Raw genomic sequence first — 23,119 nt, 5'->3', positions numbered from 1 at the left:
CCCCCCCCCCCCATTTTTTCCTGAACCATGCTGCCGGGACGGGGTTGGAGGGTGGATTACGGTTCTCGGTGGGACTGGAGGAGGCACCTTAACCTCAGGGATGGCCAGGGCCCCGAGGGGAGGGAGGGAGAGGGTGTTGCCGCTCACCCTGGGCCACATTCTTGCCGGAACTCAGGGGGGTGCGGTTATGGCCCCCAGGAGGTCGTTGGGGGAAGAACGATCCGAGAGCCCAGATTCCTCCGTTTCCCACCCTGATATAGCCAGAATAGCCTCCCGGAGCCTCCTTGCTCTCCACATTGCTTTTCTATTGAAAAGAATTTTCAAGTCCTATTTGCTTGTTTTTAAATAAGGGGGTATTAAAATGATTCACTCCTGACAGATTACTGGACTGAGTTGATGTCTGAGCCATTGCTCAGAGGTATGAGTTGTTCCTATTTAGATGATGAATTTCTGCCCATTTGTCTTACAACTTGGGCTCTGGGCTGCTCCCCATCGGGGATGGAGTCTCCTTTCCTCTCTGAGCTCACACAGGTGCAGACACCCAGCAGGTGAGATTCCTTGGAAGTCCCCATCTTCCGTTTGGAAACAGCTGGGTTTGCTGAAGGGGGAGGGGGGGGGCGGGGAACGGCGGCTTCTTCCCCAGGGATGCTTCTGGATATCAGAATATTTGGCACTGTGTCCTCCCACTCTTGATGCCCCTCCCCCAGAAACCTGTGGAAGTTATAGAAACCTCAGAGTCAGATTTGCTCCTCCAGAGCCTTGTGCAAAATCAAGTCAGATTTCTAGTAAAGAAGTAACATCCTGAAATTGCCTTAGCAGAGGCCATTTGTGGGAGGAAAGAAGGAGAGAAGCAAGTCTTTCTTACCTGCTTAATTCTGTTTCCCCCAAGGGCCAAGTGGCTTAGGGGTTTTTAGGGAAGGTTTTTAGGGGCAGGATACTGCCCCCCTACATTTAAATAAGAAACTACAGAGAGAGGGATTTGATTTCCATGCATCCAGATAGATGCAATATCCTTGTGTGTTTTCCTGGTAATAAGAGTCCAGAATTAATTGTTAAACCCTTTTTAAGGATGGTTACTGGATAACCCAAGGCTGGCATTTCCCTCCCAATTCCTTGGGAGAGTGGAATAATCCTGCCTCTTCAGCCGTAGGATTCTCATCTGATGAAGAAGTGTTGCACATCGCTGTTCAGTGTACCAATTCACTAGAGGGTGGTTTGGAAAGGATTTTGAGCAGTTGTTCCCTGGCCTTCGGAACCCGTTGCATAAATACATCTTCAGTGTCAAGAGGGATCACGTGCCCATTTTGCAGATGTGGCCTTTGGCATCAGGGCACTTTCCAACAGTTTTTAATCTGGGTGAGCCCCGGGAGCTTGATTCAGACACTCTTCTGGAGAAAGGGAAACCACCACATAAAATGTTTAAGTGCTCCACTGAGGTCTTTCTGGACTTACTCCTCCAGGAGCAGCACAGGGCAATCCAGAGGGTTTCTGCTCCTGGTCTGAGAAGTGCCAAGCCTAGGGCCACCCCCAGTGTGCCCATCCCTGGAACCCCACCCCCACCCTCCATCCTGGGATCTTCCTTTTCTTTCTCCAGAGCACTGGGTCTCAGTGCGAATCATACCTCTGTTGGTGTAGTCTGCACTAGCTCAGTTTAACCAGAAAGAAATTCCAGCTAACTTACGACAGTGAGGCTGAGTCCACATATAAACTGAGAGTAAGTTTATTTTTAAAACAGTCTTAATTGATACAGAAAATCACAAGCATGGTCATGTAGCCTCCTTTCTGGACCTTTTTTAAGAAGAAGAAACTGTTAGGGGTGCCTGGGTGGCTCGGTTAAGTGCCCGACTTGGGCTCAGGTCATGATCTCACGGTTCATGGGTTTGAGCCCCGCGTCCGGCTTTGTGCTGAGAGCTCAGAGCCTAGAGCCTGCTTCAAAATCTGTGTGTGTGTATGTCTCTCTCTGTCTCTCTCTCTCTCTCTCTCTCTCTTTGCCCTCCCCCACTTGCACTCAGTCTCTCTCTCAAAACTAAATAAACATTAAAACAATTTTTTTTAAAAAAAGAAGAAGAAACTGTTAAATGTATTAACTACCTTGATAGAATGTCCTTTTCTGATTATAGCCATCCAAATGTTTGGTCCCTGCTGTAATTCAGCAGACCTGACACGTTAAGATATTTTGATTATTGAAATGAGGGATGAAGGTTTTTATGAACTAGCTTAAAGCCTCTGGTTTTTCAAGACCTAGGATGTGAGGGGAAATGCAATTAAAGAGCATTCATTTTTTTAAAAAAGAGATGGAAAGGATAAACCATTTTGTTTTGTGCCCCATAGCCTGATTCTCAGTTCACTTAGACAGAAATTCTGAGGGTAGAATTTTTGTGCTCCAAGTGGGAATTCTGTCCAGGCAGAATCACTGTGTGTAAAAACTCTGGGTCAGAGCATTCTGATTCAGGTGATCCAATAATGATCATATCATGTACAGATCTTCCTCCACTTATGATAGGATTAGGCCCCAAATAAGCCCATTGTAAGTTGAAGATATTAAGTATCATAATTCAAAAATGCATTTAATATACCTAACCTACCAAGCGAGCACCGTGGCTTAGGCTAGCCTAGCTTAAATGTGCTCACAACGTTTACCTTAGCCTGCAGTTGGGCAAAATCACCTCACACAAAGCCTATTTTATAATGTAATTTGTTGAACACGGTACTGAAAGTGAAAAACAGTGGTTGTGGGGTACAGAATGGTCGTGAGCGTATCGGTTGTTTATCTCCGTGAAGGCCTCGCCATCAGAACTGCAGCTTGGCTCCCACTGCCCAGCCCCACGGGGGAGAGAGGATTGTACCACATCTCTCTAGCCCACGAAAAGATCACAGTTCAAAATGTGAAGTCCGATCTCTGCTGAAGAGGCATCACTTCCACACCGATGTAAAGTTGAAAAACCACGAGTGGAATCATCATGAGTCAGGGACCGTGTGTGTAATGTTTTAGATTAAAGCACTCATGAATTGTTCACCCCACTCACAGCATAGAGCTTGATCTTTCTGTCCAGGATGTGCTTTATGTCAGTCATTCGAAACACCTGATTTCCACCTTACGGATTTTCAGGAAAGGAAGTAGATGTTATTTACATGACAGAGCTGGCGAGCTGATTCGTGCTGAATAATTTTCTTCAGCGTGCTCAGGAAGCAATCATTTATAGATTGAGATTCCATTGTCTGAAAGGGAGGACAATTCTTTCACGTTATTAGTGATACCCTTGCTCCTTGTCTCCTGCACTAAGCCTCTGGTAGCATACATTTGGCAATGCTAAGTTGAGTCCTGGTAAATGCTCTCTTCCTGCTTCTGTGTGTCTGTGACAGGGCTGGCTGCTGCTCAGGCTGTACCTCACCTGCACAGAGCCTTGTGTGTGGCGATATTCCAGAATGCATATCGTCGTTGATAAAGCTCTTTTGGTCTGGTAGCTACCATGCCTGACGCTGCTGGGCCTTTAATCAGCTCAGCCTGGAATATACCTGCAGCAGCGAACACTTAAACCATTTGTTCATTCAACAGGGACTGTTCTAGGGCCTGGGGTACACCGCACTGAACAAAACAATAAAAACCCCTTTCCTGGTGGAACTTACATTCAAGTGGAGGGAGGTAAATAGAATAAATAGGTTAACTGCAACATGGAGTATATTAGATGGTGACAGCACTCTCCAGTAACATAAAGCTGGGAGGGGGTTGCAGTTTTAAATAGGGACACCCCTCCCCCCCACCCGTGAAGGTAACAACTGACTGCAGACTAAGAAGAGGTGAAGGAACATGTGCTCCGGTGTCTGGGGAGCATCCTGGCTTGTTTGAAAAAGAACAAGGGGTGGAGTGAGGGAGGGGAGATGGGGAGGCAGGAGGCTAGGAGGGGACAGAGCACTGGGAGACTGTAGGCTCCTCTAAGGACTTTGACTTTTACTGGGAGCTGGGAAGCCATCGAAAGGTTTTGAGCAGAGCTGTGACAGGGTCTGGTTGTATTTTAATCAGCTCGCCCTGGCTGCTGTTTTGACCACAGACTGCAGAGGCAAGGGTGGAAACAGAAGCTGGTTGAGAAGGCTAGTGTGCTTAACCTACTGTGTATTTGACTTATTATACCTCTCTAATCTCATTTCCATCATGGCTGATGAAATATTAGGAAATACTTGTGAAAAAAGTCAATGACATGGGAATGCAAGCTGGTGCAGCCACTCTGGAAAACAGTATGGAAGTTCCTCAAAAAACCAGAAATAGAATTACCCTACGACCTAGCAGTTGCACTACTAGGCATTTATCCACGAGATACAGGTGAGCTGTTTCAAAGGGGCACATGCACCCCCATGTTTATAGCATCAGTATCAACAATAGCCAAAGTAGGGAAAGAGCCCAAATGTCCATCAATGGATGAGTGGATAAAGAAGATGTGGTGTGTGTGTGTGTGTGTATATATATATATATATATATACACACACATATATATATACATACATATATATATGTATATATATACATACATATATATATACATACATACATACACACACACACACACACACAATGGAGTATTACTCGGCAATCAAAAAGAATGAAATCTTGCCATTTGCAACTGTGTGGATAGAACCGGAGGGTATTATGCTAAGTGAAATTAGTCAGAGAAAGACAAATATCATATGACTTCACTCATATGAGGACTTTAAGAGACAAAACAGATGAACATAAGGGAAGGGAAGCAAACATAATATAAAAACAGGGAGGGAGACAAAACATAAGAGACTCTTGAATATGGAGAACAAACAGAGGGTTACTGGAGGGGTTGTGGGAGGGGGGATGGGCTAAATGGGTAAGGGGCATTAAGGGATCTACTCCTGAAATCATTGTTGCACTATATGCTAACTAATTTGGATGTAGATTTTAAAAAAATTAAAATTAAGACAGTCAATGACTTTGCAAAAATTGCAACTGTAAAGTAGGTATTGCTTATATATATAGGCTTACATAGATATAGTTAGAGGTATAGGTAGAGCTATGAGGAAACTATAAAGATCCCTACATGCAGGTGAGGAAACTGAGACTCAACAGTGGAGGACTTAGTCCCGGTCACCTCTGGCTTGCTCCCCGTCTCCCTGTCATACCTGGTCCTTGCCGGCTCTCCTGGGAATCAGAAGTGTGGCTGAGTGACGTATCAGGTGGAAAATAACCTGCACCGTGCACTTTGGTCTGTATTGTCCTTCTCTCCCCCTGAGACTGGGAAGGGGCAGAAACATGCCTCCAGGACTCCGGGAAGGGCGGGTTGTGCCCTTGGAGGAACACGTGCTCCAGAGGATCTTGCCGGACTCATCAGCTGGGCTGGTGTCTGCTCTGGGCTCAGACCTACTCAGAGCCTCATGCCTCTGTTCATGAGGCTGCCCGGCTATTCCTCCCACTGCAAAGTCTGCCTCTCCTGCCTTTTAACAGAGAGGCTCGGCATGACTGTAGCAGAGGGTGCGACGGAGGAACACGTTCAACAAAAAGAGCAAGCCTGCTGAGGAGGCAGAGCCAGACCCTGGAGGACCTAGAATGCCACGCCAATGAGTTTGGACACGGTCTGAGGGTTAGGCTGGCAAAGACACGATCAGAGCCGTGCTTGAAGAAGATCATTGAGGCAGATGGATGTGCGGAATGGATCCCGGGAAGGTAGCCTTGCAGGTGGGCAGACTACCCAGGGGATTAATGTCCGTGTCCGGCAGGGAGAGAGGGGTCCTGGGCTGCGCAGCAACAATGGGAGTGGAAAAGAAATGACGCTGAACTCTAGATGCTCAGCAGGTTATCCTGATGGAGTATGGCTGAATCTGGTCCTCTAGGGGAAGAAAGTGGCAACCTCTAGCAGGAGAGGGAATCCTAGAAGTGCCACAGGCTTGTTAAGGAACTGTTGTGCTCTCCTCCTGTGCAGAAGGAATATCTGCTGGAGGTGCCTGGGTGGCTCAGTCGGTTGGGCGTCCAGCTCTTGATTCTGGCTCGTCGTGATCCCAGGGTCATGGGATCGAGCCCTGCATTGGGCTCTGTGCTCAGCATGGAACCTGCTTAGGATTCCCTGTCCCTCCCCTGCTTTCTCTCTCTCTCTCTCAAATAAAAAACAAAAAAAACCCACAAAAACCAAAAAAAGAAGGAATATCTACTTGTATGTATTATTCTGCAGTTAGAATATATTCTCTCTCTCTCTTTTTTTTTTTTTTTTTTGCCTCCTCCACTAATCTGTGAACTTCCTGAACCCATAGCACCTGTGACAATGTCTGGTAGATGCAATACATTTGTTGATTTATTGAACCATTTATGGCCCAGAGAGTAAGACATTGTCCTTGTTTATGGAGTGAATAAATGAGTCCCAAACTTGGTTTGACCCCCATTTCCTCCATAACTTCTCTTCTGCCCACTTTAGCATCCTCTGATCTGCATCAGTGACCCAGATTAACACTGAGTCTACATATGTATCAAGCATGTTAATCTTTTCTTCCTCAAAACTAGGTTTATAGGGGCGCCTGGGTGGCCCAGTTGCTTGAGCATCCAGATGTGGTTCAGGTCATGATCTCCGGTTGTGAGTTCAGGCCCCGCATCAGGCCTGCTGCTGTCAGTGTGGGGCCTGTTTCAGATCCTCTGTCTACCCCCCTGTCTGTCCCTCCCCCACTCTCTCTCCCTCAAAAATAAACATTAAAAAACAAACAAACACTAGATTATAGACCCCTTGAGGGCAGAGTCACTCCTACCACCCCTAACAGACACTGGAAATTGAAATGAGACAGTAAAGTAATGAAACTCACGCTTGAGAGCTATGTAAGAAAGTGTACCTGATACTTAAACTCTCTGGGCCTTTGTTTCTTTTTTTTTTCTTTTTTAATTTTTTTTTAACATTTATTTTTGAGACAGAGAGAGACAGAGCGTGAACAGGGGAGGGGCAGAGAGAGAGGGAGACACAGAATTGGAAGCAGGTTCCCAGGCTCTGAGCCATCAGCCCAGAGCCTGACGCAGGGCTCGAGCTCACGGACCGCGAGATCATGACCCGAGCCGAAGTCGGACCCCCAACCGACTGAGCCACCCAGGCACCCCATGGGCCTTTGTTTCTTATCAGAAAGAAGAGGGGTTCAGATGAGGCAGAGGAGAAAGGATTTCATGCACATGCCAGCTCCCCTTTATAGATAGTAGACTGCTGTGTGTGATATGAGTGTTGAGAAAGAATTGGAAACAGAAGTTCTGTTCTGCAGTTGATTACTGATGTCTGCCAAGGGCTTAGGAGCAGAGAGTAGGGGCGTGTGTGCCACATGCTTGTCGACCTTGGGTTAGAAAATCTCTGAGGTTCCTTCTAGCTCTGATCCTGTAGCTCAGATTATACCATCATTCCTCAGTGTATTGCTGGGAGCCACAGGACCTCTTCCATAGGGCACAGGGTGTGAAAAGTCATTAAGGGAGGAGGAAATGACCTTGATGTTGAGTCACATACAAACCTCTGTGAATTGGGTTTAATAATGTAAACTGGGGGTGCCCAGCTGGTTAAATCAGTAGAAGATGCGACTCTTAATCTCAGGGTCCTGAGTTCAAGCCCCACATTGGGCATGGAGGCTACTGTAAAAAAAAAAAAATAATAATAATAATGTAAGCTGTATGTGGGACTATTACCTGGGCGGTGTTCCAGGTCAGCATTAGATTACTCAGGAATATGAGGTCTCATAAACTTGTGTTGTTGCTCTGTATGCATACATATCTTACATGCATCTGCTTAGTTAAGAACCTTAGAGAGGAGGCCCTTTAGCTGGCTAGAGTTCCACATATTAAAGAATTAAGAGAAGAATTTTGGGCTTTGAATGTCTATGCCTGATGCTTTCATTTTTTAAACCGAATCAGAACCAAGACAAATTTCGGACTCCCTGAACAGATTCTGATTTTTGGTTCTCTGCATGGTGTATACCTCAAGTCTATAAGACCAAAACCCCACCCGAAGTTATGCGAATCCGGTATTACAAAATGAATCTTTAAAAAGTTATCACAAGCCTAAGACTCCGCACACCTTGCGTTGTAGACACATTCTATCTGTTGGGAGGACTTTGAAGGTACATTGCTAACGTCCAGCGAAGGGAAAGATGGTGTGTGTGCTTGTGTGTGTGTATGTCTGTCTATTCAGTTTTTCTTTTTTTCTTTTTAACATTTATTTATTTTTGAGATAGAGAGAGACAGAGCATGAATGGGGGAGGGTCAGAGAGAGGGAGACACAGAATCCGAAACAGGCTCCAGGCTCTGAGCTGTCAGCACAGAGCCCAACGCGGGGCTCGAACTCACGGACCGCGCGATTATGACCTGAGCCGAAGTTGGCTGCTTAACCGACTGAGCCACCCAGGCGCCCCTGTTTATTCAGTTAAATAGAAAAGAGAAAGTTGTCTGTATTCAGTATCTTGTTAGATACTGGTTAGCGTGAGATATGTTGGGTTTTTTAGTACAAAAAAGTTCTGTAGAATCAAAGTTACCCACCTGTCAAACATTTGAGCAGCAAGCAGAAGAAATAAAGGAAACTTGAGGGGCGCCTGGGTGGCTCGGTCGGTTGAGTGTCTGACTTCAGCTCAGGTCATGATCTCATGGTTTGCGAGCGCGAGCCCCACATCGGGCTCTCTGCTGTCAGCACAGAGCCCACTTCAGATCCTCTGTCTCCCTCTCTCTCTGCCCCTCCTCCTCTCTCTGTCTCAAAAATAAATAAACATAAAAAAATTAAAAAAAAAGAAAGGAAACTTCGCACAAAGACAAGCAATGGGGAAAACTACCGTGTGCCGCATCAGAATACGGTAGCTCGGACGGCTAAAAACCCTGGATGGGTCAGACAAGGTGTAAATAAGTGGGATTAGGAATCAGCTATCGGAGAGCATATGCATGCTCCCGTGAGCACTTGCTCGTGAAGAAAGGAAGCTTTCCACATTAATTACTTGCGAGAACTTGTGATTACCTTTACCAGAGCCGAGCCTCAGTGTAACTGTCCCGTGGGGAGTCCGACCCACTGGCCTCGTGTTCGCCTGGGGACCTGCACATCTCCCCTGTGTGCGTGTCGCTGGAGACCCAGAGTCATGTATACTGTGGGGACTCCAGCACTCTCGAAGAAAACGAATTCATTTTCGATGACATCAAGTGGCCCATTTAAACACCCCGGCAGCGGTGTCTGTTGAAGTAGCAAGTGTTTTCAGTGGTCTTCCCTATTGAGAATGTTAAACATACATCTAATAGCAGAGAATATTGGAGACAGTTACCGTTAAGCCAATAGCTCACTTTGGAGCTATAGTTTAGCTCAGTGGATAGATTTAGAAGGAGCCAATTCATTATACTTGCTGAGGAAACAGCCCAAACTACAACAAAGAGTGCTCTGTTGCCATTAGTACACCCCACAGTAACACCTCTGTTGATGGAAAGGAAGTGTTTCGGTGACTCACTCGTTGCCAGAAATGTTACTACCCTACGTTTGAAAAACATCTGCCAACTGCCTGTTCCATTACCAGAGGTAGAATATATCCTTTCCAGCGAATGCTCCTGCACTTTCCGGGATGGATGGACCTTGTCCCAGCCCACAGACGCTTCATGCTGTGCATCCTGTGTTGTTGCAGTCCCAGCCCCGGGCCCGGTTGTGTGAGTTCTGGGCATACGCTCACCCGGAACAAGACCCAGGGCCAGCTCCTCCACACCCAGGCTGAGGTCTCTGTTCCCCCAGCCCTTCTTGGTCTAGGGGTCCCTAACTGTGTCCACAGGATGGCACATCTTCATGTGTCCAGGAAGGGTCCTGACATGAGCATCATGTGACTCTGTGAGGTCCGCATGTTGATGCAAAGTGGTGGCCTCTGGGGCTGAAACTTCCATTCAGAAATGACATAAGCGAGCATCCACGCTATGTGCTTATTCTTATAACTGTTCTGAGACGATTACCTGGTTCAGTGCTCTCGGGTTTTTAAAACTTCATCTACTTACTCAACTAAGGAGGAAACCCTTCGAGAAGAGCGCTTAAGTGAGATTATACAATCAGATTATCTTTCAACCGCTGTTCTGTTGCTTGAGAGTTACCAGGTTACTTATAATTCAGTAAAGAATGAAGTCAACAACAAAAAAAATGCATCGTCACCAGAAATATCTAACAATGGAAAGCCCAGTCTCCAAACCTCTTCCCATTCCTAGAAGATAAACTGATTTTGCTCAATTTCTCTGGGTATTTCCTAGACTTAGTTGTCTTCTGATTCCCTTAACTACTTTACGGGTTTCATACAAGATTGCCCAAATTATGAGACAATGAGGGAGACACATTTTCTCCTTTGAAAAGTTACTTCTCTTGTGGTTAACCAAGCCTGCTATTTGCTAATATTTGTCAGAGGGTTACTATGAGTTTTATGCACATTTATTTCTCATTTTACCCTTGATACAATGAGGCAGGAAGTTTACCCTTTTACAGATGAGGAGAAGGAAACTTAAAAGCTTTAAGTCCCGTGGCTGAGGTCGTAGTCAAAGCTGGGATTTGCACCCAGGACTGTCCAACTCCCAGTCTAAGGTTCTTTCACCGTTAAGCAGGCTCCTTCCTTCCTAGCAAATCTTGATACACCTAATGGGTAGTTCAAATTATTCTTATAGATTTCACTCTTGTTCAGTATCTAAATAGAGCCTTTCGTCCCATTTCTTCCTCCATGCCTTGCCTGTTTCATGTCTCCTCTTTATCCTGGCCTTAACTTGGGCCAGTCTACAGTGGTTAGCCTTTCCCCCATTCTCCTCCACAAAGCCTTCTATTTGAACTTGTATGCTAGTTGAGCTTGTCTACTGATTGCTTTCCCTGGGTGTGTTGTACTTTGCTGCTCTGATGCCTTTTTATTTTTGCTTTTCAAATTTTTATTTAAAGTATATAGTTAACATGTAGTGTAATATTGATTTCACGACTAGAATTTAGTGATTCCTCACTACATACAACACCCACTGCTCATCCCAACAAGTGCCCTCCTTAATGCCCATCCCCCATTTAGCCCATCCCCCACACACACCTCCCTTCTAGCCACCCTCAGTTTGCTCTCTCTATTTAGGATTCTCTTATGGTTTGCCTCCCTCTCTGTTTTTATCTTATTTTTCCTTCCCTTCCCCTATGTTCATTTGTTTTGTTTCTTAAATAACACATGAGTGAAATCATATGGTGTTTGTCTTTCCCTGCCTGACTTGTTTCACTTGGCATAATACTCTCTAGCTTCATCGATGTCAATGCAAATGGCAAGATTTCATTCTTTTTGATGGCTGAGTAATATTCCATTGTGTACATATACTACATCTTCTTTATTCAGTCATCAGTTGGTGGGCATTTGGGCTCTTTCCATCATTTGGCTATTGTTGAGAGTGCTGTAAGCACTGGTGTGCATGTGCCCCTTGGAAACTGTATTTTTGTATCCTTTGGGTAAATTCCTAGCTGTGCTCTTGCTGGGTCATAGGGTAGGTCTATTTTTAATTTTTTGAGGAACCTCCACACTGTCTTCCAGAGCGGCTGCACCAGTTTGCATTCCCACCAGCAGTGCAAAAGAGATCCTCTTTCTTTGCATCCTTGCCAACATCTGTTGTTGCCTGAGTTGTTTGTTTTAACCATTCTGACAGGTGTGAGGTGGTATCTTGTCGTGTTTTTGATCTGTATTTTCCTGATGATGGCTGCTCTAATGCTTTTGCTCATGTGTTTCACCTACTGTTATCCTACCCATCCTTGAAGGTGGATCATCTAATTCCCACTTTTCCTGTGTAGGCCTCTCTAGCCACCCAGCTGGAGCTAATCTGCCTTCTCTGTGCTCTGGTAACCTTTAATTTATATCCCCACGTCACACTGCGTTTGCACCCCCTCCCCCCAAACTCTGCCCTGTGGCAGACATCACCAACTACTTACTTACAGCACTCTACCACGGAGCTCAGTTATGGCCCCAGAAGCTCCAAAACTATCCTCCAGGCAACCACTGTCAATCAAAGGAAGTTGGCATGTGAGATGAAAAGCATTGTCTATGATTGGGAAGATCTCTTCGTTTAGCCATCAATTAGGAGCTCAATTTAATGGAGCAAGTGTTGATGTTACTGGGGTTCAAGTCTGTGTTTTGTCCCAGAGTGTCAGGCAGTGTGCATGCAGATACAACAGCAGTAACCCAAGTGGTAAATGCTGCAAGAAAGCTACGTCTCGCCTTGGGCCTTAATAGAAAAGAGGCAGAATTGAGAAGGAATTCTGGAGAAGGCTGGGAATGGCCTAGAGCAGGTGTAGTAGGATTCCTGGGCTGGAAGATTGGAAATATCACAAGCCCAGGTAGAGATAACCATGTGAGTACAAAGGCCCATCTCCAGTCTTACGTCCAATCTCAGTATCGTGTGCAACTACTATGTGAGAAATGTATTGTTGTGTTTTTACAACCTCTCTTTCTTATCTCAGTTTCCTGAGGACAGAAGAAAGTGCTGTCTCATTTGGGTCTGTCACCCTGACAGCATCTAGCTTTGCACCTACTTCATAGAAGATGCCCCCACATCTTTTCTTCACTGAGTTTCTTTAAAGCAGAGGCAAATCCTTGGTGAGCCTCTCTCATGGATCCCCTAGTCAACTGCTTAGTTTTATGGGTTCTTGAGTGAAGACCCTTGGGAACTCCTATCGCACACGTGTCACCCCAAATATACTTCTAGTTTGGGGATCCCAGAATAAGAGGAAACCTGGCCACTAACAGTGTTGAAGCCATTTTTGTGTGAGCTCCTCATGGCCTCAAAGCTCCCAGACTGGAGGGCATCTCCTCACCTTGAAGAAGATCTGACCTTTTCAGGAAACCAGCACCAGAACCAGCCTGATCTCCAGGGAGTTCTTTTTTTTTTTTTTTTTAATTTTTTTTTTTTTTTAAGGTTTATTTTTGAGAGAGAGACAGAATGTGAGCAAGGAAGGAGCAGAGAAAGAGAGGGAGACAGAATCTGAAGCAGGCTCCAGGCTCCAAGCTGTCAGCAGAGAGCCTGATGCAGGGCTAGAACTCCCAAACCGTGAGATCGTGACCTGGTCCAAATTTGGCTGAGCCACCCAGGTGCCCCTCCAGGAAGTTCTTTGGACTGATTACAGAAGATCCATCAGATCTCACAGAGTTGGTCATGGCATAAAGCTGAATCAGCCTTGAATGATAGAGCTTTTTTGAAAGTGCTATTTAGCGATTCCTGTCTTTTTGTGCATTTATTTCCAACACACACATCTTTTTACATCCTTGTCCAGATTCTGCCCGTTTCTCTCCCTGTCTGGAGATTATTTTCTTTGATAAGGAATTAACTAGCCTGTCTGTGCTGCCTGTTCCAGTAGACCTTGAGCTTGAGCTGCTTGGATAAACACTAGATTTGGTCATTAAAGAGTCTGAAGATGGGTTTTTACTTTTTTTATTGGCAAAAGTTAATTGTCAACCAGGAGATGTAAGAGGTTGGCTCTATTTCTGCTTCCTCTTCATTGATTCCTTTCTTACACCTGGAAAATTTCCTGAGCTTTCATCACATAGAGAAGCTTCTGAGTTCCACGGAGGGATGAATGGCAATGTGACCAGTTCAGAAGTCACACACCCTGAGAAACATGCCCAGGTCTCCTCTGCAACTGGTTTGCCACCTGCGCTGAACATTTGTATTTTCCAGTAATTTCCAACCGGCTTGCTTATTTTGGGGGGAGAAAAAAGTTTGCATCTACTGTTGTGTAAGCAGAAACGATTGAATTGGTTGAATGCTTTTTTAACCTCAAGTAGAATAACCACAGAAGACAGGACTTAGTGACTCCAAGATCTAGAACGCTCAACTTCCCTACTGTAGGGCTGGGCCCCGAGCTTTCTTAGACGTTTGCGAATGCTGCTCAGTGCTCTGGGCTCTGGAGAAAAGGGCTGGTGGATCACAGCAGGTGGGTTTGCAGCTGTGGCTGTTTACTTAGCTTTCCTCTTTCTCCACCTTGACGGGCTTCCCCCATCCCACAGGCACCGTCTGTTGTCCGTGAGAGCAATACGGAGAAAGGGGGCTAAAGAACTTCACAAACATAAAATCTTCTGAGATCCCCAAACTAAACAAAACCCTTAAAGTATTACTGTGAAAAGATGATACTCCCCATGTTTGATTTGGGGGGGGGGGGGTCTCGGATGGTCATCTTAAATACATTTATAGGTCTTTCTAGACTGTCAGTCTCACCCTTTGTTCTCAAATAAGCTAATACGTGATACTTTATAAACCTGTCAAATGCTTTATAAATGTTTGTTATTGTCTCTTACTGTCAAAGGGAGGGGTGCAAAAGGTGAAATTTGGATCCTGGGTGCAGCATTATTTGTTGAAGACACAGTATCATCTTTGTGTGTTTTCTGGGGCCCTGCTCTCATCCTGTGTGAAAAGGCATCTGGGCTCCTTTTAGTGACTATCTCGCATGTTTAACATTCTAAACATGACTGTTCTTTCCTTTCACAAATAATAATCAAACAAGTTGGCTGTCTTTGCCTTCTTTCTTCCAGTGAAGATTAAGAGAAATATCCAAGGTATTTATAGACAGATTCCTGACCCAACCTTTTCACGCAGGGAACCGCTTTCATTTTGAATTAAGAAATACCATAAAATTCTTCAAATGCGTCTTAACTCACTTAAATAAAAGTGAGTATTTCTGTGGTCCCTGTGGGGGTGGGGAAAGATGGTTCAGAATAACAGCTCCGTGGAAGTTAGGGCAGATAGGTAAACAGCAGCGAGGCAGCATGGGGAGGAATCATTAGAGACCGAAGTTCAAGGTGACACATTGTCCAAGCAGAGGTGAGGAACCGCTGAGGAACATCGGGGAGTCCCAGTGACTTAGACTGAGCCTTCTGAGTGCAAGGTTCCTCAAACTTGAAATTCCAGGCTTGGGGGGCAAGTCTAGAAAATCCAGGCTGGCTGGCTGCCTTCCTTGTGCCAGAGGACCTTCTCTTTCTCTACTCTCCAATTGCTCATGACTAAAACCAGCAGTGGGGAAGACGGTTGGATTTCATTTACTCATGGGGAACAGGCTTTCTGAGATTGTGTAATGAGCCGAGAAGGTGTTTACAGGAGTTGTAAAACTGGTTATGATAGAGAGGTAGTGCCCAGACATCTAGTGTTAAACCTGAGGAAAAGGTGTGTCCCCCCACCAAAGGATCCCAGGGCCTCTCCACACCATACAAGTCCGGGTGAGAGAACTTACGATTCCTTCAGTGACTCGGAGGCCAAGTATCTGCACAGGTACCGAAGAGGAGAGAGAATAGAGTGTAATCACAAGGTGGATGAAGGTCTTCCATAGACATGGCATAAAACCAGCCAAGAGGTGACATCATCCATGAGATTATCAGATATGGTAGAAAATGGGAGATTTTAGAACCCATAAGTCAGGTCATGGATGTCTATCTCAGAAATACCCCGAGCTTACAACTGACACATCTTTGAGGGAGAGAGAGTCTGCTTGTTCCCAGATTGAAAGGTTCACCCACAACTGGCCTCTCAGCCAATCATGCTCACTATAGAGACTACATTCCTGGTGGGCTGGTCCTACAATGACCTCATCCTCATTTGAACCCAAGGGGCTCTTTGGACTCCTGGGACCCCAAAACCTTGGAGAAGTCCAGAGGCATAGGAACCAGGCACCCCACTTCACATGGGTGCATTACCATAGCCATTGTCAAAGGAAGACAATCCTACAGGTCACGAGTTCCTAAAGATGCCATATTTATGATGCCCATCTGGGTTGGATGGCCCTGGACAATGTGGCAGAATTTGTATCCACATTCCTGTGGCCCAGTTGTCACTCCCAGCCAGTCGCATCCCCTCTGCTATTTTCTCCTGCCTTTTGTTAGTAGGTTTGTTGGGTAAAGAGTACAAAATGCAACGGCCTCCTGGGCACGTGCAGTGGATGTCAGTTATGCATCCCTGGTTCTGCTCAAGGCAGCAGGTTTGATCAAGTAGCTGTGGAGGGTCAGGCTCAGTGCTGGGGCAGTGGGAGCACAGAAGTGAGCCTGCAATGGTTATGCGTCAAGAGCTTCAGATGAGGGGATGGGCCGAGACTGAGGTCTGTTAGAGGGGATACTGGATGCAGAGGTAGCTCAGCGGGGCCAAAGAACAGACTCATTCCTCCTGGGGAGACAGCCCAGGAAAGGCTTTCTGGAGGAGTTAACATTTTAACTAGGTTTTGAGGGGTGAATAGGAGTTCACTAGGCAAAGATAGTAACAAAAGTTTTTTCTTAGAGGGGAATCTCTGCAAAAAAGGGCACAAAAAATGGGGCACCTGGGTGGCTCATGGTCATGAGATTGAGATAGGGAGAGAGAGTCCCAAGCAGGCTTGAACTCATGAACCACGAGATCATAACCTTGAACTGAAACCAAGAGTTGGATGCTTAACCAAGTGAGCCACCCAGACACCCCTCAGAAGTATTCAACTGAACAGAACTTAATCGGGGGACACTTACTGAGTTGAGTAGGGTAAGACACCCAGGGCTAATTCCTGTGGAAAGCTCTTTGCTCCTCTAAGCCTGAACAGGCAAGAGGAGGGGACAGTATAACCACAGCCCAGTGAGGGTTGGGGCTGTGGCAGAGGGGCCACACGACAGGACCCATGTGGCCGCAGGAACTCAGCCACTGCTAGAGCCATGGCAAGGTAGGCAGTAAATAACTCTGACCTCCCTCTCTCTCTGAGATCTACAGCTAGTGCCTCTCCTTGGCTAAACTCAGCCAAAACCAGAGGACAAGGAACCCTGAGTATGCATTTGGTAGAGATCAGCCTCCTGGGATGAGAAGCAGAGCAAGGAAGCACAGAAGTTAAGTCTGAGAGGCAAGTAGAGAATAACCAGCACAGAGCCATATGGCATCGAGTGCTAAAAGGTTTTCTTCGGCCACGCTTATCTAAAAAAAAAGTGTTGAAAAGATACCAGGTCTGTGAATGAGGGCCAAGAAGTAAGTTTGTTACTATACAGCTGCGTGACCATTCTCCTGCCTTGCCCTGCCCCACAGGCCCATCCTCTTGGCCTCCATGTCCAGAGAGCCTTGCCCCCACATCAACCAGCCTTTTTTTTGCATGCAGATGGGCAGCTGTGGTTGACGGTGGAGACACCCAGAATACCAGTGACACCTTCTCCCCCACCTGTAATTTAGGACTCCTCTAACTGGAAGTGACAGAAAATCCAGGTCAAACATGCTTAAGCCAGGAGGGTGGGGAGGGAGTGGAGGGGAGGGTGAAGCGTAGAATTTATGGCTCAGATAATTTAAGAGCTCAGAAATAGTAATTGGCTTCAGGTACAGCTGGATACAGGGGTTCAAAAGTACCATCCTGGCCTGTTCTGTCTTCACACACAGTTTCTGCACACCTGTATTCTCACCCTCCCGCAAGGCTCCCGTTGGTGCAAGATAGTTGTGAGCACAGCTAAGGGTTTCTATTTCCCTCTTCTCTGCCCAGCAGAAGAGAGAAAGTTTCTGATCCTGTAGTTCAAGCAAGACTCCCTTGCCCAGGCCTGAGCCTCAGGCGGCCCTAATTGGGTCACATACCCATTCCTCAATCAGTCTTGGGATGAAGGGAATGTGATTGGTTGGCGGGGGGCACGGTCACTCCTTATCCCGCGCCGTTTCACCCACTCTGAACTGGTTACAGGTTCAGCTGCCCCTAAGACAGACTGAGAGACACAAGGTGTGCTGTCAACAGCAGGGACAATGGATGTCAGGTGGCAGTTACCAGAAATGCCCTGCCTTTTATCTTTTGTGTTCCTAAGCTATTTCCTGAGTGAAGTTAGTACATAATCATAGGTCAAGTTTTATTGAATTCATAGTGCTACAGACACGTTTGAAGTTGTTTAGATACTCACCATACACCTTGAAATTGATGAATTTGGGACAGAAACCACTTTATTTTTTTGATGTTATTTAATTTTTAATTTTTCTTTGGTGTTTATTTTTGAGATAGAATGTGAGCAGGGGAGGGGCAGAGAGAGAGGGAGACACAGAATCTGAAGCAGGCTCCAGGCTCTGAGCTGTCAGCACAGAGCTTGACGCGGGGCTCGAACTCACAAACTGTGAGATCATGACCTGAGCTAAAGTCAGACGCTTAACCGACTGAGCCACCCGGGTGACCCTCTTATTTGTTTTTTGAGGGAGACAGAAATGGCGAGCAGGGGAGGTTTTACAGAGGGAGAGACAGAATCCCAAGCTGTCTTCAGGCTCTACGCTGTCAGCACAGAGCCTGATGTGGGGTTCAAACTCACGAACCATCATGAGATCATGACCTGAGTTGAAGTTGGATACGTAACTGAGTGAGCCACCCAGGCACCCCCAGAAACCCGTTTAAAATCTGAGAGAGGGGGAAAAAAATTAAGCAAGGATGACAGTTGAATTTTTGTTTTAAACTCTTAAATATTCTATTTTATAAAAGCTTACAGTTAATATCATATTTAATGGTAAAAGTCTGAATACTTACCCCCTAAAATCAGGAATAAGGCAAGGATGTTCACTCTTACAGCTCATATTCAGTAACTCACTGGGTGCAGAACCAGTGCTATTTCTTGCAGAAATAGGGCAAGAAAAAGAAATAAAAGGCACAGATTGAAAAGAAAGAAAGAAAACTGCCCCTGTTCACAGGTGACATGATTTTCTGCATAGGAAGTCCCAGGGAATCTATAAAATAACTCCTTAAACTAATAAATGATTTAGCACATTTGCAGAATACAGAGTTAATGCACAAAAATAATTTTTTTATTAAGAAAATTTTTTTAATGTTTATTTACTTTTGAGAGAGAGAGAGAGAGTGCAAGTGGGGAAGAGGCAGAGAGAGAGAAGGAGACAGAAGATCCAAAGCGGGCTCTGTGCTGAGAGCAGAGAGCCTGACACGGTGCTCGAACTCATGAACTGGGAGATCAGGACCTGAGCCAACGTCAGACGCTTCACTGACTGAAGCACCCAGGCACCCCAAAAATCATCTGTTTGATACACTAACAATGTAAAGTTGGAAATAGAAATTTTTTAAATATTATTTATAATAGCTCCAAAAATAAAAGATTAAGTATATATTTGACGAAGTATATGTGGAATCTGTAGGCTGAAAATTATAAAACACTAATGAAGAAATTAAAGACCTAAGTAAGTGGAGAGACCCACCTGTTAGTGGAGTAGAAGATTCACCACAATAATGATTGAACTCCCCCCACAGTAATGTGATTTATAGATTTAATTTTTATAGGTCAAAATCCCAGCAGTGTTGTGTTTTTTGTTTTTTTTTTTTGCTACATCAAACAAGAGGATTCTAAACTTTATGTGAAAAAGCAAAGTAGCGGGGCGCCTGGGTGGCTCAGTCGGTTAAGCGTCCGACTTTGGCTCAGGTCATGATCTCACAGTCTGTGGGTTCGAGCCCCGCATCGGGCTCTGTGCTGATGGCTCAGAGCCTGGAGCCTGCTTCCGATTCTGTGTCTCCCTCTCTCTCTGACCCTCCCCCCATTCATGCTCTGTCTCTCTCTCTCTCAAAAATAAATAAACGTTAAAAAAATTAAAAAAAGCAAAGTAGCTAGAACTACTAAAAACAGTTTTGGAAGTTTTGTTTGTTTGTTTGTTTTGGGTTTTTTTTTGTTGTTTTTTTTGAGAGAGAGAGAGAGAAAGTACAAGTAGGGGACAGGGGCAGAGGGAGAGGAAAAGACTCTTAAGCAGGCTCCATGCCGAGTGCGGAGCCCGACATGAGGCTCGATCCCAGTACCCTGGGATTATGACCTGAGCCCAAATCAAGAGTTGGATGTTCAACTGACCGAGCCACCCAGGTGCCCCAGAACAATTTTGAAAATAAGAAGGAAGTTTAAAGAATTACACTTTACTATTCTAAGACAGTGATCAAGACACTGTAGTATTGGTGAAGGGAGAGACGCATAGATCAACGAAACAGAATAGAGATCCTGTAAATAGACCCATGCAAAAATGCCTGATTAGTTTTTGAAACAAGTGCAAAAGCTATTCCAAGAAGAAATGATAGTCTTGTAAGCAGACGGTACTAGAACAACTGGACACCTTTCTGGCAAAAAAAAAAAAAAAAAAAAAAAAAAAAAAAAGAACCTCCATATAAATGGCACATTTTATGCAAACATTGACTCAGGGTGGATCACAGATCTAAAAGAAAAGGGTAGGGGTGCCTGGGTGGCTCAGTCGGTTGAGCGTCCGACTTTGGCTCGGGTCATCTCACGGTTCGTGGGTTTGAGCCCCACCTTGGGCTCTGTGCTGACAGCTCGGAGCCTGGAACCTGCTTCTGATTCTGTGTGTCTGTCTCTCTGCCCCTCCCCCACTAGCACTGTGTGTGTGTCTCTCAAAAATAAACATTAAAAAGAAAAGGGTAAAATATAAAACTTTTAAGGAAAAAAAACAGAAAAATCTTCATGACCTAGAGTTAGATAAGAGTCCTCAGATATCCAGAGCACAAGTCATAAGAAAAAAAAGTGGTAAGTTGGACTTTATAAAAATAAAAACTTGTTTTATGAAAGATATTAAGAGAATGGACACATATGAAATCTTCAACTTAAACATCTTAAATATATGCAGTTTTTAATTTCAGTTATACTTCTACAAAGCTGGAAAATAAAAGGTAACAATCAACAGACTAGGAGGAAATAATAGATCTGAACTTGTATCCAGAACATATAAAGAATTTTCAGGGGCACCTGAGTGGCTCAGTCGGTTCAACATCTGACTCTTGATTTTGGCTCAGGTCATGATCTCCCAGTTTGTGGGATCGAGCCCTATATCGGACTCTGCACTGACAGTGCGGAGCCTGCTTGGGATTCTCTCTCTCCCTCTCTCTATGCCCCTCCCCTGCTTTTATGTCCTCTCTGTCTCTCAAAATAAATAAACTTTAAAAAGAGAGTTTTCTGGGGCGCCTGGGTGGCGCAGTCGGTTAAGCGTCCGACTTCAGCCAGGTCACGATCTCATGGTCCGTGAGTTCGAGCCCCGCGTCAGGCTCTGGGCTGATGGCTCGGAGCCTGGAGCCTGTTTCTGATTCTGTGTCTCCCTCTCTCTCTGCCTCTCCCCCGTTCATGCTCTCTCTCTGTCCCAAAAAGAAATAAAAAACGTTGAAAAAAAAAATTTAAAAAAAAAAAAAAAAAGAGTTTTCAAAATTCAAAATTATAAGAAAACAGCCCAGCTTTAGAAATGGGCAAAAGATTTGAATGGACACTTCACCAGAGAGGATACACCAATGGCAAACACACAAAAAGATGTTCAGCATTATTAGCCATTAGGGAAATGCAAATTAACTCCGTGTGAGATGGCACTCCATACATACTAAATAGCTAAAATAAAAACACAATAGCAAGTGAGGAGGAGAACGTGGAGTCACTGGTACTCTTACACATTGCTGCTGGGAATGTGAAATGATACAGCCTCTCAAAAAGACAATTTGGCAGTCTCTTATGTAGAGTTCTACATACTCTTACCATATGACCCAGCAGTCCCACTTCTGGGTATATGCCTAGAAGAAAAACTTGTATTCACACAAAAAGTAGTACACACAATGTTTACAGCAACTCTAATCATAATCACTCAAAACAGGAGACAACTTAGATATCCTTCGATGAGTGAATGGATACATACACTACAGTACTTTCATAAGATATGATCTATTTGGCAAGAAAAAGGAACATACTATTGACATGGACGAAACTTAGATGAATCTCAACGGTATTATGCTCAGTGAAGGAAGCCAGTGTCAGAAGGCTGCATAAAGTATATTCTATTCACATGGCATTCTCGCAACAAAACCATAGTGATGTTGAACAGATAAGTGCTTGCCAGACATTAGGATGTGTGCGTGTGTGTGTGTGTGTGTGTCTGTCTATAAAGCTATATAGTATGAGGGAATTCTGTGGGGTGATGGAGCTATTCTATAATCACATCCTAATTTTGGTGGTGGTGGTGGTGGTGGTAAGAATTGTAGTACATGTTAAAAGTCATAGGACTATATGCTAAAAAAAATGATAAACACTGACATACACAAGCCTCAGGGGTCAGGTTGGTGCACACAGGTGCATCGTTTGCAAGAGGAGGTCTATGTTTAATGCTGAGGAATTTCTGCTTTCTGGTATGCCATTCCTGTGAAGAGCAAAGCCTCCTGGGGCCTGATGCTGCCCTCATTCCCACCAAGGATGCTAATCTATTGGTTCTGATAACTGTGGGGCATGGACAGAAAGGGAACTTCTCAGCTCTGTATCTGCCAGGCAAGCCAGGACCTGCTGCTTATCTGGCCCCGGGGTAATACATGTCACAGGGATGGTGGAGGAGGTTAGGCTTTGCAAACACCCTTGAGCTGTGTTTTGAAAAATGGCAATGTTTGCTAAAATGGCAAATGGGTAAGGAGGGAAAGCAGACGTGACCCGGCCAGATTTGCTTCTTGCAAAGACCACTCTGGCTTCGGTTCTGAGCATGAATTGGAGGAGAGAAGACAGGAGGCAGGAAGGTGTCAGGAAGCTGAGGAATTAGTCTTGGTGAGAACTGAGGCGGTCCTGAACCAAGGCGGGGTCAGTGAGGTTGGGAGGGAGGGAGAAGGATCAGAGAGCAGTTTAGCCAGTAGAATCAGAACCTGGAGGCTCCTGGGTGCTCTGGACCCATAATGGGACACCAGGTCATCTAGAGTGTCCCCCAAGTAGGCCACTTTGGACCCACACTGCTTCAGGATCTCACGTGTGTCCTGTGGGGTCTCAGGCACGGTATCTTACTTCCTGTGCCTCAGTTTTTCACCTGAAAATGTACCGCATGGAGTTGTAAAGATCCATCAGAGAGTTAAACTGAGACCAGCCTTCTGTAAATGTTTGCAGTGACAACACAATTTAGGGAGGTAAGGAAGGAATTCTTCCAGGCACCTATGTCTATGTAACTAATCACTCCCAAACGTAGCAGCTTAAAAAACAATCATATTACCGTCTCTTGTGGTTGAGAGTCAGCGAGGCTCAGCAAAGCAATTTTCTCTTGGGGTTTCTCTTTGTGACAGCAGAGAGATGGTGGCTGGAGCTAGAGTCAAGTGAGGGTCCATCACTTGTCTGCTGCCTGGGGCTCTTCTGGTGTCTCTCCTCTCCTCTTCTCTCTCCTCAACCCAAGCTCCGAAATGAACCACCTTACCGTCTTGCGAGACCT

The 23,119-nt window shown here is 45.3% G+C and overlaps 1 non-coding gene across 1 annotated transcript; it reads left to right on the top strand.

The window, feature by feature from the left end:
- Positions 1 to 20,131: 20,131 nt before the first annotated feature.
- On the top strand, positions 20,132 to 20,213 carry TRNAQ-UUG (transfer RNA glutamine (anticodon UUG)). Its single transcript has one exon. It is a non-coding gene; the product is annotated as a tRNA-Gln (tRNA).
- Positions 20,214 to 23,119: the final 2,906 nt, after the last annotated feature.

Source organism: Panthera uncia, chromosome D4, assembly GCF_023721935.1.
Source record: "Panthera uncia isolate 11264 chromosome D4, Puncia_PCG_1.0, whole genome shotgun sequence".
Taxonomy (NCBI): Eukaryota; Metazoa; Chordata; class Mammalia; order Carnivora; family Felidae; genus Panthera; species Panthera uncia.
This window is presented reverse-complemented; position numbering and strand designations above follow the sequence as displayed.